We start from the raw sequence: 13,050 nt of genomic DNA, 5'->3' as shown, positions 1-13,050 counted from the left end.
GTTTGGATTCGTTCCACCAAGGATGGAGAGCCGCCCAAACTCAAGACATCAATAAGAAGATTTACAGGCAAAGATGTATTTTCCTTGGAGAACAGTGAATTTGCACTGCCATACTACGGTGTGGTAGGATGTTTCTTGCAAGGCATCCTACATTGCAGTGGGATTGTTAAACACATGCTACACATAAACACCTTACAGTGTTAATTGATAGGCACAGTCACTCACATTTGATTCCATGTCATAGTGGTTTATAAGTCACTATTTGTGAATTGGGTTGTGTTTTTCTGTGGATTCATGTTTATTGTATTGCTATTGAACTTTGAATATTGAAATCTGAGAGACCCTCAGATTAAGATAGAGTTGGGTGGGCCCTAGTAAACTATAGGCAGGCCAGCAGCATACCACCCTGCACACCACTGCTGGCTTGATTCTGAACTTAAGCAGGGTTGGTCCTGGTCAGTCCCTGGATGGGAGACCAGATGCTGCTGGAAGTGGTGTTGGAGGGCCAGTAGGAGGCACTCTTTCCTCTGGTCTAAAAAATATCCCAATGCCCCAGGGTAGTGATTGGGGACACTGCCCTGTGTAGGGTGCCGTCTTTCGGATGGGACGTTAAACGGGTGTCCTGACTCTCTGAGGTCATTAAAGATCCCATGGCACTTATCGTAAGAGTAGGGGTGTTAACCCCGGTGTCCTGGCTAAATTCCCAATCTGGCCCTCAAACCATCATGGTCACCTAATAATCCCCAGTTTACAATTGGCTCATTCATCCCCCTCCTCTCCCCTGTAACTATTCCCCAGGTCGTTGCTGCAAATGAGAACGTGTTCTCAGTCAACTTACCTGGTAAAATAACGGTAAAATAAAAAAATAAATATATGGCCGATATCTAAGTCTATTGTACTTTTGATGTATTTCATTCATATTGAGCTCATTGTACAAATTTCACACATCAATATTTACTCAAGGTGATTCATTCTTTTGTGAGTATTTTTATTTACAAAATATAAGCTGGCATTTTTCCCCTAAATGATTCACTTGTGTGGTTTTTATTTCTCCCTACTGCTCCAGTAGCGAACCTAAGTGCTCCAATAGCGTTTACGCTTAAACATACGAGTAAATCAAGTGCATTGTTGGGTTTCTCAGTATTTCTCAGTCCCATAGTGTTAAGCAATTGTTACACTTGTGCTTCAAGTTCTGACAGTGCAGTAATATCAAACAAGTAATCTAACAATTCCCCAACAACTACCGAATACACACAAATCTAAAGCGATGGAATAAGGATGTGTACATATAAATATATGGATGAGCGATGACCGAGCGGCACAGGCAAGATACAATAGATGGTATGAAATACAGTATATACATATGAGATGAGAAATGCAAGATATGTAAGTAAACATTATTGAAGTGGAATTATTTAAGCTGACTAGTGATCCATTTATTAAAGTGGCCAATGATTTCAAGTCGGTATGTACAGTTGAAGTCGGAAGTTTACATACACCGTAGCCAAATACATTTAAACTCAGTTTTTCACAATTCCTGACATTTAATCCTAGTAAAAATACCCTGTTTTAGGTCAGTTAGGACCCCCACTTTATTTTAAGAATATGAATTGTCAGAATAATATCACATTTATTTATAAAGCCCTTCTTACATCAGCTGATGTCACAAAGTGCTGTACAGAAACCCAGCCTAAAACCCCAAACAGCAAGCAATGCAGGTGTAGAAGCACGGTGGCTAGGAAAAACTCCCTAGAAAGGCCAGAACCAAGGAAGAAACCTTGAGAGGAGCCAGGCTATGAGGGGTGGCCAGTCCTCTTCTGGCTGTGCCGGGTGGAGATTATAACAGAACATGGCCAAGATGTTGAAATAGTAGAGAGAATGATTTATTTCAGCTTTTATTTCTTTCATCACATTCCCAGTGGGTCAGAAGTTTACATACACTCAATTAGTATTTGGTAGCATTGCCTTTAAATTCTTTAACTTGTGTCAAATGTTACGGGTAGCCTTCCACAAGCTTCCCACAATAAATTGGGTGAATTTTGGCCCATTCCTCCTGACAGAGCTGGTGTAACTGAGTCAAGTTTGCTGGCCTCCTTGCTCGCACTCACTTTTTCAGTTCTGCCCACACATTTTTCTAAAGGATTGAGGTCAGGGCTTTGTGTTGGCCACTCCAAAACCTTGACTTTGTAGTCCTTAAGCCATTTTGCCACAACTTTGGAAATATGCTTGGGGTCATTGTCCATTTGGAAGACTAACTTCCTGACTAATGTCTTGATGTTGCTTCAATATATCCACATAATTTTCCTACCTCATGATGCCATCTATTTTGTGAAGTGCACCAGTCCCTCCTGCAGCAAAGCACCCCCACAACATGATGCTGACACCCCCGTGCTTCACGGTTGGGATGGTGTTCTTTGGCGTGCAAGCATCCCCCTTTTTCCTCCAAACATAACGATGGTCATTATGGCCAAACAGTTCTATTTTTGTTTCATCAGACCAGAGGACAGTTCTCCAGAAAGTATGATCTGTGTCCCCATGTGCAGTTGAAAGCTGTGGTCTGGCTTTTTTATGGCGGTTCAGTGGCTTCTTCCTTGCTGAGCGGCCTTTCAGGTTATGTCGATATAGGACTAGTTTTACTGTGGATATAGATATTTTTGTACCTGTTTCCTCCATTATCTACACAAGGTCCTTTGCTGTTGTTCTGGTATTGATTTGCACTTTTCACACCAAGTACGTTCATCACTAGGAGACAGAACGCCTCTCCTTCCTGAGCGGTATGACGGCTGCGTGGTCCCATGGTGTTTATACTTGCACACTATTGTTTGTACAGATGAACGTGGTACCTTCAGGCGTTTGGAAATTGCTCCCAAAGATGAATCAGACTTGTGGAGGCCTACAATTTTTTTCTGAGGTCTTGGCCGATTTCTTTTGATTTTCCCATCATGTCAAGTAAAGAGGAACTGAGTTTGAAGGTAGGCCTTGAAATACATCCACAGGTACACCTCCAATTGACTCAAAGAATGTAAATTAAAGGCAAAGGCACAGTCAACTTAGTGCATGTAGACTTCTGACCCACTGGAATTGTGATGCAGTGAATTATAAGTGAAATAATCTGTCTGTAAACAGTTGTTGGAAAATTACTTGTGTCATGCACAAAGTAGATGTCTTAACTGACTTGCCAAAACTATAGTTTGTTAACAAGACATTTGTGGAGTGGTTGAGTTTTAATGACTCCAACCTAAGTGTATGTAAACTTCTGACTTCAACTGTAGGTAGCAGCCTCTCTGTGTTAGTGATGGCTGTTTAACAGGTTGATGGCCTTGAGATAGAAGCTGTTTTTCAGTCTCTCGGTCCCAGCTTTGATGTACCTATGCTGACCTCGCCTTCTGGATGGTAGCAGGGTGAACAGGCAGTGGCTTGGGTGGTTGTTGTCCTTGATGATCTTTTTTGCCTTTCTGTGACATCGGGTGCTGTAGGTGTCCTGGAGGGCAGGTAGTTTGCCCCCGGTAATGTGTTCTGCAGACCGCACCACCCTCTGGAGAGCCTTGCGATTGAGGGCGGTGCAGTTGCCATACCAGGCGGTGATATAACTCAACAGGATGCTCTCAATTGTGCATCTGTAAAAGTTTGTCAGGGTTTTAGGTGACAATATCAGGAAGTTGTCTTTAGCTTTTGGTATACTCTGTGTATAACAGACTGAGCAATGAAAACAGAGTCAAGCGCAGTGCCCTATTCAAATACTTTTTTGAATGCACCACTGACTAAGTTGCGTATACAAATGACTAATGCTCTTATACCTAACCCTTCCTTGACATTTTCACTGATCTAACAGTGGGTTTATCAAAGCAAATATATGTAGTGGAGTCCCTGCTTTGTGTCCAAATTATGTCAGATCAATAATTACTTCAAAGAGGGAAGTATTGGAACTGAGACCTCTCCTCTCGACTGACATTCTGAGAACACTGGGAGAAGCCAAGATTCTGTATCCATGGAGACATGCTCCCCTCTGCTGCCTGTAGAAAACATCTAACCTCAGCAGTCATTAGTTTTCTGCCTCATCATACTATAGTTAGCCACCAGGTGGCAGTGTTGTCTGTGTCCCAAAACACTGTGCCAGGGCTGTGCAGTTTGAAAAGGGTTGACTATCCCAAAAATAACATTTACCCTAACTATTTGATTTCAATATTTTTGCATTTGTAATTCACAAATTGAATCATTGAATTCATAAATTGAACTTGTATTTCATGTTTTGATACTGAATTGAAGGATTATAGTTTTTAAATTATATTTCAATGTAATTCAATATGATATATTCATTGTCTGTGTATCAAGCTGACAAACTATAACTGCAAGTTTTTTTAATGGAGACATGAGGGATCATGAAGCTACATAATGTTTAGTCACACACACACAAACATTGCACATAGATTGGACATGCCTCTCTCTATAGCCCCTCACTATTTGCTCTAACTCCAAGGATATAGGTCAGTGAGAGTTGTTACTAATATCACTTTCTTAAAGCTTGTGTATGATTGAATAGTGTTTATGTATAAGTGAATAGTGTTTATGTATGTGTGAATAGTGTTTATGTATGTGATTGTATGAGTGAATAGTGTATATGGATGGGTTGTCCTCTGACAAATCAACTGTAAATTTCGGTGTTCCTCAAGGTTCCGTTTTAGGACCACTATTGTTTTCTCTATATATTTTACCTCTTGGTGATGTCATTCGGAAACATAATGTTAACTTTCACTGCTATATGGTTGACACACAGCTGTACATTTTGATGAAACATGGTGAAGCCCCAAAATTGCTCTCGCTGGAAGCCTGTGTTTCAGATGTAAAGAAGTGGATGGCTGCAATTTTTCTACTTTTAAACTCGGACAAAACAGAGATGCTTGTTCTAGTTCCCAAGAAACAAAGAGATCTTCTGTTGAATCTGACAATTCATCTTGATGGTTGTACAGTCGTCTCAAATAAAACTGTGAAGGACCTCGGCGTTACTCTGGACCCTGATCTCTGTTTTGACGAACATATCAAGACTGTTTCAAGGACAGCTTTTTTCCATCATCGTAACATTGCAAAAATCAGAAACTTTCTGTCCAAAAATTATGCATAGTGAAAAATTAAAAATGTTTTGTAGAAATGTTTGCAAATATATATATATATATATATATATATATATATATATATATATATATATATATATATATATATATATATATATATATATATATATATATATATATATATATATATATATTTGATATCACATTTGCATAAGTATTCAGACATGCAGACCCTTTTTGGTACCCTTCCCCAGATCTGTGACTCGACGAAATCCTGTCTCGGAGCTCTACGGACAATTCCTTAGTTTTCGCTTTGTCATTATGGGGTATTGTGTGTAGACTGATGAGGAAATACATTATTTTTTACCAATTTTAGAATACGGCTGTAATGTAACAAAATGTGGAAAAAGTCAAGGGGTCTGAATACTTTCTGAATGCACTGTAAGGGAACTGTGTGGAGTAGGGCAGACCAGGTTGGTTGTCACAGTACTAAATACTCCCAATCTAAATGGAGCTGTGTAATATTTTTAAGGTTAAAATGTGTGAATTCTTTGAAAGAACTCATCTACCTGGTCAATTCATGTCAGAATGACAAAACATTGAGGTGAATGTACTTTGTGTTTTTCATAAGTGAAAGTAAAAAATATATATATGTTTGTGTTTTCTTTGTAAATGTTTGAATTATGGGAGAATCTAATTAATTAATGACATTTTATTTTTGTGTCAAATCACCAGTTAATCCCATACAGAATTAATCCTTTACGGGATTGACACATAAACAAACATTACAATGATTCACATAGAATGCAGTGCCCACAGCATAAAGAATGTAAAATAAATCAATACATAGGTTATCCAAGCATTAATAATATCCATAGAGCAGTTACAAAAAACTAAATGCAAAATGAAAACAGATAAATACAGAAATATTTTACGGATCGATAAACAATTATCTTTGTTGAAAAGAGGAAAGAGAACTATATTTCAAATGGATTTCTGAGTTCCTAAATCAAACCATGTGGTAACCAGCATCTTAATTAGCATTGGGGGGTGGTTTTGGATTGTTTGTCCCATGGAATGTGGGGTTGTTTGTCACTATTAACTTCATTATCATAAACAACCAACCCCGTACTGTGACATCCAATGGGGCTGGTTGTCACAAGTGGACACAGTGTGTTTGATGGTTTATACCTCCACGTTTGAATAAGATATTAGGATAAAAAGGGTTCCCATTTCAATTTTGAAAATAGTCTTGTAAGATATACTGGTTCTGAGAAATACACATGAGAGTAAAAAGTGTGACAACCAACCCCAGTCTCCCCTACACTTTGTGTGTGAGTGTATGAGTAATTGTTCCCAATTGTTGAGTTTTGCTCTACAGTACTTAAGTGGGATGGAGAGTTGTGTTGTGCGTTGAATGAGTATTTCTCATGGAGGGGGATGCTGTGTGTGTGGGTGGGTAGGTTAAAGAGATGACATTAATCACATTGTACACAGTCGGCTTTAATAAGCTAGGGACACACTTTCTCTCGCTCTCTCTCTCTCTCTGATTCTCCCTCTCCCCCTCTTTCCCTTTCACTCTCTCGCTCTCTCTCTTTCTCTCTTTTAGTCTTCACTGTTTTCAGTAATGTGTAGGGAAAATCATAAATCCCAGTTAAAAAATTACCCTAAACCTCATCAGTATATTTGCTATTGTAGTCAACCAAATTTGTCATGAATTGTAATAACTGTCAAGTCAATTACCCGATATTAACATGTAGAAATATAGTGGAGTTGTCACAACCTGACCATAGATTGCTTTGTATGTTTCTATGTTTTGTTTGGTCAGGGTGTGATGTGGGTGGGCATTCTATGTTGTATGTCTAGGTTGTCTTTTTCTATGTGTTTGGCCTAGTATGGTTCTCAATCAGAGGCAGGTGTCAGTCGTTGTCTCTGATTGGGAGCCATATTTAGGTAGCCTGTTTTCCTTTGTGTTTTGTGGGTGGTTGTATCCTGTGTTAGTGTTCTCACCATACGGGACTGTTTCGGGTTGTTTGTTTTGTATTTTTGTTATTTCGTTCAGTGTTCTGTTTGATTGATTAAATATATCATTATGGACACTTACCACGCTGCGTATTGGTCCGACATTTCATACTCCTCTTCAGACGAGGACGAAACCCGTTACAGGAGTGGGGAAATCAGATGTGGTTTAAAATCTAGAGAAAACATGGACTGCTCTCTTCAGTTAGCTCCTCCCCCAGCCTATGACATCAATACAGTCTCTCTCTCTCTCTCTCTCTCTCTCTCTCTCTCTCGCTGCTCCTCCTCCTTCACTCACCCTTTTCCTCCCAGCTACACAGCTGTACAGGAAATCAGTCATCCACCAGCCACCACTGTCGCCATAGCAACACAGACGGAAAATCTATTTTATCAGCCTCCTCCTTTTCTCTCCGTTTCTCTTTTCACCTGCTTCTCTTTTCACCTGCTTCCCTTTTCACCTGCTTCTCTTTATTTCTTGCTGTCTCCTTTTAAGATGTAATTTGCACTAAACACGCCTATTTTTTATTACAAATTAAAAATAATAATCATATTATTACGCGAAGCAGAATGATTCCGAAGCTCAGCACAAAGGCAGTGTCACGCCCTGCCCATAGAAAGCTTTTTATTCTGTGTTGGTTGGGGCGTGATAGTGACTTGGGTGGGTCATCTAGGTGATTTGTATGTCTATGGTGGCCTGATATGGTTCCCAATCAGAGGCAGCTTTTTATCGTTGTCTCTGATTGGGTATTTAGGTAGCCATTTCCCTGTGGTTATTCGTGGGATCTTGTCTACCTTTAGTTGCCTGAGTGCACAACAGTAGCTTCACGTTTAGTTGTTTGTGCTTGTTTGTTTTGTTTTGCTGAGTTTCGGTTTATTAAAAGTATGTGGAACTCTACTCACGCTGCGCCTTGGTCTATTCATTATGACGAGCATGACAGGCAGCTGGCGGATCATTAGAGACCCGCGTAAACCCTGCCCTGTACAACAGCTGCTGCAGGAGCCAGATGACCACGAAGCAGAATGGAAGGCCTATGGCCTGTAGCCTGTGGCCTGTAGCCTGTAGCCTGTGGCGGGAGATCCATTCAAGCTTCTAGACTTATTTTCAAATGTTTTGTTGTTGATATAATACATTTATTTTCATTTTTCGGGTTGCTTCTTTTCTTTTATGGCTTCTTTTTCTTATTTTAGTGTTTTTGTTTGTTATGTTTCAGGAATGTCTCTTCCTGCTCCTTGACTCTCTCCTCTACCATAAACACTAGCCTACGATCTTTATACCTTATTTATAATTGTAGTAGCCTAGTAATGATGGAAATACAACCGAAGAAGCCTGTAGTTGACCTGTTTCTGCTCCTTGTCTCGACTCTACCTCCTCTGTCACAAGCCCTAGTCTACCCCACTGTACCAATTTCTGGAATTGTTGTAGCCAGCAGTATATCTAGGAGGGAGTGTCCTCTGTCTGAGGGATTAGTGATCTAGTACTTATTAAACCAGCTCATTAACTAAAACAGCCTTAGTGACACCAAAACAGGGTTCAGAGACGATCCTATAAGCCGATAATAAAACATGATAGCCAGATTACAAATCAACAACTCTCACGATTTATCTCTCTCGGCTGGAGGGTGTGCCCTGTCACTGTGATGTCAATCTCTCTGAAGGTACGTCCCAAACGGTGCCCTATTCCATATGTAGTGTACTAGTTTTGTAGTGCACTACATAGGGAAGAGGGATAGAGTGCCATTTGGGAAGCAGACTGGCTTTACACAATCCCTCTGGCAGAGGAACCATTACTGGGGGGATTATACACCATCTGGTCTGGGGTCAGATCCATTTCAATTCAGTCGATTCTAGAAGTACACCAAAATTCTGATTCCAATTTTCTTTTAAAAGCATTGAATTTCAGGTTATTGACTGAATTTAAATGGAATGAACACCAAATACTGCTAGCTATCTCATGGTGTAGATATTCTCTGGTCTTCTCCAGTATTCCTTTATTTTATGCTGCTGGAACAATGACTCACTCTTGTCTCTCTCCATGTCTTTCTCTTTCTCTGTATCTTTCTCTAGGCCTATCTCTCTCTATGTCTCTATCGCTCTCTCTTTCTCTCTTTCTCTTTCTCCATCCCTCTCTCTGTAGCAGTGGTCTAAAGTAGTTACAGTAAGTAAACATACTTTAAAGTACTACTTAAGTCGTTTTTTGGTGTATCTGTATTTTACTTTACCATTTATATGTTTGATTACTTTTACTTCACTACATTCCTAAAGAAAATAATACTTTTTATTACAAACATTTTCCCTGACACCCCAAAGTACTAGTTACATTTTGAATGCTTAGCAGGTCTAATTGACACACTTATCAAGAGCACATCCCTGGTCATCCCTACTGCCTCTGATCTGGCGGACTCACTAAACACATGCTTTGTTTGTATTGGAGTGTGCCCCTCGCTCTCCGTTAAAAAAAAACATCACAATTTTGCCATCTGGTTTGTTTAATATGATCAGTTTGTAATGATTTATACTTTTACTTTTGATACTTAAGTATTTAAAGAAAGTACTTTTATACTTTAACTCAAGTTGTATTTTATTGGGTCACTTTCACTTTTACTTGAGTCATTTTCTAATAAGGTATATTTACTTTTAATCAAGTATGAAAATTTACTTTTTCCAACACTGCTTTGTAGTACATACAGTAACTCTCCACACTAGATAACAGGATAAGACAGGAGAAGACAGGATAACAGGATAACACCAGTATGAATGGAGCTGAGGAAATAGTGATTAAAAGACGGTCTGGGGAATGAAGAATTATTCAGCCTTGTCCGAGCCAGAACGGACCACATTTTATTCTGATAACAATGAGGAAGACAATATCTCTAAGGGTTTGACTCCACGCACGCACACAAAGCCTTGGCATGTATGTACGTATGTATGTATGTATGTACGTATGTATGTATGTATGTATGTATGTGTGTGTGTGTAGTGTGTGTGTGTGTGTGTGTGTGTGTGTGTGTGTGTGTGTGTGTGTGTGTGTGTGTGTGTGTGTGTGTGTGTGTGTGTGTGTGTGTGTTAGAGTGTTAGGGTGATTCCACTCTGGGATGCATGCAGGCATTTTGGGGGGGTTTAATCTTCTGTGGCTTTAATAATCCAGTGGTCTGAAGATGAAAGCCCTTTGATTACAGGAGCTCACAATGGGCTGTCTGTCTGTGTGTGCGTAGCAGGTATCAGCACAGTGTCAGAATCAAAGGTGTACATACATCATCTACATCAGCGACATCATCTACATCAGCTACATCTACATCATCTAGAGCTACATAGTGTAACGTTTGTCGTCTGGAGGAGAAGAAGAGGACCAAGGTGCAGCGTGGTAAGTGTTCATATCATTTAACTTCTACTTAGTACTCATCCCGGATCCGGGAGCACCCTCATCAGTAAAAAAGCTGACTAGCATAGCCTAGCATAGCGCCACAAGTAAATACTAGCATCTAAATATCATGAAATCACAAGTCCAAGACACCAGATGAAAGATACACATCTTGTGAATCCAGCCATCATTTCTGATTTTTAAAATGTTTTACAGGGAAGACACAATATGTATTTCTATTAGCTAACCACGATAGCAAAAGAGCCAAAAAAAAATTCACACCATTTTTTTACTGCATAGGTAGCTATCACAAATTCGACTAAATAAAGATATAAATAGTCACTAACCAAGAAACAACTTCATCAGGTGACAGTCTGATAACATATTTATTGTATAGCATATGTTTTGTTTCGAAAAATGTGCATATTTCAGGTATAAATCATAGTTTTACATTGCAGCCACCATCACAACTCTCACCAAAGCAACTAGAATAACTACAGAGAGCAACGTGAATTACCTAAATACTCATCATAAAACATTTATGAAAAATACACAGTGTACAGCAAATGAAAGACAAAGATCTTGTAAATCCAGCCAATATTTCAGATTTTTTTAAGTGTTTTACAGCGAAAACACAATATAGCATTGTATTAGCTTACTACAATAGCCAACCACACAACAGCATTGATTCAAGCCAACAGTAGCGATAACGAATAAACCAGCAAAAGATATTCATTTTTTCACCTACCTTCTCAAACTTCTTCAGATGACAGTCCTATAACATCAAATTACACAATACATATATGGTTTGTTCGAAAATGAGCATATTTAGCGGCACAAATCGTGGTTATACAATATGAATAGTAGCCAAAATGCAAACAAAATCTTGGGAGAAATCTTGGGAGAGGCACCTAATCTAATCAATAACTAATCATAAACTTGACTAAAAAATACAGGTTGGACAGCAAATGAAAGATACATTAGTTCTTAATGCAACCGCTGTGTTCGATTTTTAAAATTAACGTTACTACGGCATACAGCTTACGTTATAGCGAGACCGCCCCGAAATTAATGGCAGAATATTAGTCTGAACAATTTCGACAGATATACGAATTAACATCATAAATTGTTCCTACTATTTGATGAGCTTCCATCAGAATGTTGTACAAGTTGTCCTTTCTCCAGGATAATCGTTGCTCGGTTGTAGAACGTCGTCTTCAACTGTGTAATTAGCAGCAAACGTTAGCCATGTGGCGCATAAGTGGCCAACCCTCCATAACGCAGAACAAAGAAAATACCGAAAATCGCATTAAACTGATATAACTCGGTTTAAAATAACTACATTATGATGTTATTAACACGTATATCGAATTAAATCACAGCCGGAGATATCTAACTTATAAAACGAAAGCTTTTCAGAGCGCGATGGAGAGGTCCTTCCTGCGTCAGGTCAAACCAGGAAAAGACCGGTCCTTCCGTTCCAACATGTCTTGTTCCGCCTCAGATCTAGCTAGACACCCCATTCCAATTCTCACTGCTTACTGACATCTAGGGGAAGGCGTATGCAGTGCATGTCGACCCATAGATTACATGCAAATTTATAAACTGACCCTGGAACAGAGCCCCAGATTTCAGATTGTTCAGTTCCTGACAGGAAGTTTGCTGCAATATGAGTTCTGTTTTACTCACAGATATAATTGAAATGGTTTTAGAAACTAGAGAGTGTTTTCTATCCAATAGTAATAATAATATGCATATTGTACGAGCAAGAATTGAGTACGAGGCAGTTTAATTTGGGAACAAATTTTTACAAAGTCGAAATGTCGCCCCCCTATTGAGAAAAGGTTTTAATAGAACATGCAACACTAAACAAAACAACAAACACGACAAACGAACAGTCCTGAAAGGTGACACAAACACTAATCCGGAAACAACCACCCACAAACACAGGTGGGAACAGGCTCCCTAAATATGATTCTCAATCAGAGACAATGAATGACAGCTGCCTCTGATTGAGAACCATACCAGGCCAAACACATAGAAATACAACACAAGGACAACATAGAACACCAGACATAGAATGCCCACCCAAACTCACGCCCTGACCAACCAAAACAGAGACATAAAAAAGATCTCTAAGGTCAGGACGTGACACATAGCTACATCAGCTACATCATCTAGATCAGCTACATCTACATCCGCTACATCTACATCAGATACATCTACATCAGCTAAATCAGTTAAATCATCTACATCAGCTACATCGCTACATCATCTAGATCCGCTACATCAGCTACATCAACTACATCAGCTACATCAACTACATCAGCTACATCAGCTACATCAACTACATCAGCTACATCAGCTACATCAGCTACATCATCTACATCAGCTACATCATCTAGATCCGCTACATCTACATCAGCTACATCATCTAGATCCGCTACATCTACATCAGCTAAATCATCTACATCATCTAGATCAGCTACATCATCTAGATCAGCTACATCATCTAGATCAGCTACATTATCTAGATCCGCTACATCTACATCAGCTAAATCAGCTAAATCTGCTAAATCCTCTACATCATCTAAATCCTCTACA

This window comes from Salvelinus fontinalis, chromosome 16, assembly GCF_029448725.1.
Source record: "Salvelinus fontinalis isolate EN_2023a chromosome 16, ASM2944872v1, whole genome shotgun sequence".
In the NCBI taxonomy this organism is placed as follows: Eukaryota; Metazoa; Chordata; class Actinopteri; order Salmoniformes; family Salmonidae; genus Salvelinus; species Salvelinus fontinalis.
This window is presented reverse-complemented; position numbering follows the sequence as displayed.